At 43.5% G+C, this 5,948-nt stretch overlaps 1 pseudogene; it reads left to right on the forward strand.

Annotated features, from left to right (window-relative positions):
- Window positions 1-435: 435 nt before the first annotated feature.
- Window positions 436-2,130, forward strand: LOC141141471 (something about silencing protein 10-like; annotated as a pseudogene).
- The last annotated feature ends 3,818 nt before the right edge of the window (window positions 2,131-5,948 follow it).

Here is a 5,948-nt window from a genome sequence, read left to right on the forward strand (position 1 = left end):
GCAGTGATATGGACATTGGTATTGGGTACTGCTATGGTAATGCTGTTATGGTAATGGCAGTGATCAGGCTACTGGTGTGGGATATGGTGGTGTTTAGGATGTTGGTATAGTGTATGGTGGTGATCAGGATACTGGTATGGGGTATAGCAGTAAACAGGATATTGGTATGGTGTATGGCGGTGATCAGAAACCTGGAATGGGTTCCGGATGCTGGTATGTCGTTGATCAGGACATTGTAATAGGGTATGGCGGTGATCAGGATGCTGGTATAAGGTATGGCAGTGATCAGGACATTGGTATGGTGTATATGGCCATTTTCAGGATGTTGGTATGGCATATGGCAGTGATTAGGATGCTGGAAAAGTTTATGGGAGTGATCAGCACGCTGGTATGCCATTTGATGGTGATCAGGATGCTGGTATGGGGTATGGCGGTGATTAGGACACTGGCATGGCATATGGCGGTAATTGGGATGCTGGGGTTGAATATGGTGGTGATCAGGATGCTGGTAGACAGGAATCTGTTAAAAATGAGATGACAAAAAGTGAGCACTGGTTTAATACCAAAAGGGCATCACGAATCACATGTTTAGTGTGGCTTGATGTAAACAATACAGCCCAGTGGAAAGAACTAGTGTGCTTAGCCTCTTCAAAAATAACAATATTTCACGTGGGAACAGAGACTGGAGAAGAGGGGAGGATGGGGAGAGCTCGCAGGAATCAAAGGCCCAAAAAAGCCAAAGAAGATGAACTTGTGTATGATGAATCCTTGTCCAATGCAAATATCCCTTCCACAAAGGAGATCTCCTCAAAGTATTATAATGATGAAATTGATGATTACCACGAGGGGAAGTTTAAGAGTCTGATGGAAAAAGGAGTCAAATTTGACAGTGATGTAGAACAATATGACAGCGAGGATGAAGTTATGCCCCTTGATATTCCTGATAAGGAGGAGGAAGATGATGATGAAGAGAATAAAGATGATCGTATTTCAATGGGAAGTGACCTAGAAGATCGTGCAAATGATGGTCTGTCAGATGCTTTGGCCTGGGGGCAGAAGAAGAAGCTGTACTATGACACGGACTACAAGGAGTACAACAAAAAAAAGAAAAAAGCAAAGAGGAGCTAGAGGTGGAGGCTGAAGAAGAAGAGGAAGCACAAAATGTCCAGCAACGGTTGGCAAAGACCCTCAGTGAGGAAGATTATGGCCTGGATTTCTTACAGGAATTTAGTGAAAAACCGAGTGATGAGAAGCTGTCCGAGGAAAAGATTGTAAAGGATTTGGAGAAAATGTCTGATAAGGAGAAAGGCAAATTGCTGAAGAAGGAATCTCCGGAGCTGCTGGAACTTACTCAGGATCTGAAGCTTAAGTTAGAAGAGGTGAAAAATGAATTGGAACCGTTGTTGCAGATGGTGAAAGATGGAACCATCCCTGATGGAAAGGGTAGTGCCTACCTGCAGACTAAATTCCAGCTGTATATGAACTATTACACAAATATCAGCTATTACCTGTTTTTGAAAGCCAAGAGACTGCCAATCACCGGGCATCCCATGATAGAAAGACTGGTCACATATAGAAATCTGATAAACAAACTTGCAGTTGTGGATCAGAGATTATCTTCAGAAATACATTTGCTTCTAAGTGAAGATTTCCAGAAAAATCCAAGTGCATTTAAACTCCAAAATAGTCAACCAAAGCTTCCAAGAAAGCAGCTGTCAATGGTCCTCTAGAGGAGCCTGAAGACACTGACTCAGATCTGGGAGAAGACGATGCTCTGAGCTATTACAAGATGATGGAGAGAAAACTACTAGAAAAAAGGAAACGTGGCAAAACAGAGGAAATTGATGAGGTACCAACAGAAGAAATGGATGCCAATGCAAAGAGAGCGATTACTTACTAGATTGAGAAAAATAAAGGACTTACACCTAAAAGGAAGTAGATTGACCGAAACCCCAGAGTTAAACACAGAGAGAAGTTCAGGCGTGCCAAAATCCGCAGAAAGGGCAAGGTCCGAGAGGTTCGCAAGGAGGGGGTCAGATACTCTGGAGAGTTATCTGGGATCCGTGCAGGGGTTAAGAAGAGTATCAAGCTTAAATAAAGTGTGTGTGGATTATACTGCATTATATTGTATATTAACCACTTGCCGACCGCCTCACAATGATATACGTCGGCAGAATGGCATGGGCAGGCAGAATCATGTACCTGTACGTGATCTGGTCCGATTGGACCTCCCCCCGGTGCCCGAGGCGGGCAGCATTTGTCCCCCGGTGATCGGAGGTGAGGGGGAGGCCATCCATTCGTGGCCCCCCTCCCGATCGCTCCCAGCCAATGCGATAATTCCTCTGCTGCTGTATGGTAAACAGCAGTAGAGGAAATGATGTCATCTCTTCTCGGCTCGGTATTTTCCGTTCCGGTTCCGAGGAGAGAAGGCATCGATGTGAGTGCACAAACACACACACAGTAGAACATGCCAGGCACACAATACACCCCCATCACCCCCGATCACCCCCCGATCACCCCCTAATCACCCCTCCCCCCGTCACACTGACACCAAGCTGTTTTTTTTTTTTTTTCTGATTACTGCATTGGTGTCAGTTTGTGACAGTTAGTGTGGTAGGGCAGTTAGTGTTAGCCCCCTTTAATTCTAGGGTACCCCCCTAACCCCCCTAATAAAGTTATAACCCCTCGATCACCCCCCATCGCCAGTGTCACTAAGCGATAGTTTTTCTGATCGCTGTATTAGTGTCACTGGTGACGCTAGTTAGGGAGGTAAATATTTAGGTTCGCCGTCAGCGTTTTATAGCGTCAGGGACCCCCATATACTACCTAATAAAGGTTTTAACCCCTTGATTGCCCCCTAGTTAACCCTTTTACCAGTGATCACCGTATAACTGTTACGGGTGACGCTGGTTAGTTAGTTTATTTTTTATAGTGTCACGGCACCCGCCGTTTATTACCGAATAAAGGTTTAGCCCCTTGATCGCCCAGCGGTGATATGCGTCACCCCAGGCAGCGTCAGGTTAGCGCCGGTACCGCTAACACCCACGCACACAGCATACACCTCCCTTAGTGGTATAGTATCTGAACAGATCAATATCTGATCCGATCAGATCTATACTAGCGTCCCCAGCAGTTTAGCGTTCCCAAAAACACAGTGTTAGCGGGATCAGCCCAGATACCTGCTAGCACCTGCGTTTTGCCCCTCCGCCTGGCCCAGCCCAGCCCAGCCAAGTGCAGTATCGATCGATCACTGTCACTTACAAAACACTAAATGCATAACTGCAGCGTTTGCAGAGTCAGGCCTGATCCCTGCAATCGCTAACAGTTTTTTTGGTAGTGTTTTGGTGAACTGGCAAGCACCAGCGGCTTAGTACACCCCGGTCGTAGTCAAACCAGCACTGCAGTAACACTTGGTGACGTGGCGAGTCCCATAAGTGCAGTTCAAGCTGGTGAGGTGGCAAGCACAAGTAGTGTCCCGCTGCTACCAAGAAGAAGACAAACAGGCCCGTCGTGCCCATAGTGCCCTTCCTGCTGCATTCACCAATCCTAACTGGGAACCCACCACTTCTGCAGCACCCGTACTTCCCCCATTCACATCCCCAACCAAATGCAGTCGGCTGCATGAGAGGCATTTTCTTTATGTCCTCCCGAGTACCCCTACCCAACGAACCCCCCAAAAAAAGATGTTGTGTCTGCAGCAAGGGCGAATATAGGTGTGACACCTGCTATTATTTTCCCTCCTGTCCTGACAATCCTGGTCTTTGCATTGGTGAATGTTTTGAACACTACCATGCACTAGTTGAGTATTAGCGTAGGGTACAGCATTGCACAGACTAGGCACACTTTCACAGGGTCTCCCAAGATGCCATCGCATTTTGAGAGACCTGAACCTGGAACCGGTTACAGTTATAAAAGTTAGTTACAAAAAAAAGTGTAAAAAAAAAAAAAAAAACACAAAAAAAATATAAAAAAAAAAAAATAGTTGTCGTTTTATTGTTCTCTCTATTCTCTCTCTATTGTTCTGCTCTTTTTTACTGTATTCTATTCTGCAATGTTTTATTGTTATTATGTTTTATCATGTTTGCTTTTCAGGTATGCAATTTTTTATACTTTACCGTTTACTGTGTTTTATTGTTAACCATTTTTTTGTCTTCAGGTACGCCATTCACGACTTTGAGTGGTTATACCAGAATGATGCCTGCAGGTTTAGTTATCATCTTGGTATCATTCTTTTCAGCCAGCGGTCGGCTTTCATGTAAATGCAATCCTAGTGGCTCATTAGCCTCTAGACTGCTTTTACAAGCAGTGGGAGGTAATGCCCCCCCCACCGTCTTCCGTGTTTTTCTCTGGCTATCCTGTCTCAACAGGGAACCTGAGAATGCAGCCGGTGATTCAGCCAGCTGACCATAGAGCTGATCAGAGACCAGAGTGGCTCCAAACATCTCTATGGCCTAAGAAACCGGAAGCTACGAGCATTTTATGACTTAGATTTCGCCAGATGTAAACAGCGCCATTGGGAAATTGAGAAAGCATTTTATCACACCGATCTTGGTGTGTTCAGATGCTTTGAGGGCAGAGGAAAGATCTAGGGTCTAATAGACCCCAATTTTTTCAAAAAAGAGTACCTGTCACTACCTATTGCTATCATAGGGGATATTTACATTCCCTGAGATAACAATAAAAATGATGTAAAAAAAAATGAAAGGAACAGTTTAAAAATAAGATAAAAAAGCAAAAAAACAATAAAGAAAAAAAAAAAAAAGCACCCCTGTCCCCCCCTGCTCTCGCGCTAAGACGAACGCAAGTGTCGGTCTGGCGTCAAATGTAAACAGCAATTGTACCATGCATGTGAGGTATCACCGCAAAGGTCAGATCGAGGGCAGTAATTTTAGCAGTAGACCTCCTCTGTAAATCTGAAGTGGTAACCTGTAAAGGCTTTTAAAGGCTTTTAAAAATGTATTTATTTTGTTGCCACTGCACGTTTGTGCGCAATTTTAAAGCATGTCATGTTTGGTATCCATGTACTCGGCCTAAGATCATATTTTTTATTTCATCAAACATTTGGCCAATATATTGTGTTTTAGTGCATTAAAATTTAAAAAAGTGTGTTTTTTCCCAAAAAAATGGGTTTGAAAAATCGCTGTGCAAATACTGTGTGAAAAAAAAAAATGAAACACCCACCATTTTAATCTGTAGGGCATTTGCTTTAAAAAATATATATAATGTTTGGGGGTTCAAAGTAATTTTCTTGCAAAAAAAAAAAAATTTTTTCATGTAAACAAAAAGTGTCAGAAAGGGCTTTGTCTTCAAGTGGTTAGAAGAGTGGGTGATGTGTGACATAAGCTTCTAAATGTTGTGCATAAAATGCCAGGACAGTTCAAACCCCCCCCCCCCCAAATGACACCCCAAGCTATTTGCTGAGAGGCATGTCCAGTCCATGGAATATTTTATATTGTGACACAAGTTGCAGGAAAGAGACAATTTTTTATTTATTTTTTTTGCACAAAGTTGTCACTAAATGATATATTGCTCAAACATGCCATGGGAATATGTGAAATTACACCCCAAAATACATTCTGTTGCTTCTCTTGAGTACGGGGATACCACATGTGTGAGACTCCCGACCCCGAAAACCAAGCATTGCCTTCAGGCTTTCTAAGGGCGTAAATTTTTGATTTCACTCTTCACTGCCTATCACAGTTTCGGAGGCCATGGAATGCCCAGGTGGCACAAACCCCCCCAAATGCTCTGTGTGAGCAATATATCATTTAGTGACAACTTTTTGTAATTTTTTTTTTTTTTTTGTCATTTTGTCACTTGGGACAAAAAAAATTAATATTCAATGGGCTCAACATACCTCTCAGCAATTTCCTTGGGGTGTCTACTTTCCAAAATGGGGTCATTTGGGGGGGGGGTTGTACTGCCCTGCCATTTTAGCACCTCAAGAA

This window comes from Aquarana catesbeiana, linkage group LG04 (genome assembly GCF_042186555.1).
Source record: "Aquarana catesbeiana isolate 2022-GZ linkage group LG04, ASM4218655v1, whole genome shotgun sequence".
NCBI classification, from domain to species: Eukaryota; Metazoa; Chordata; class Amphibia; order Anura; family Ranidae; genus Aquarana; species Aquarana catesbeiana.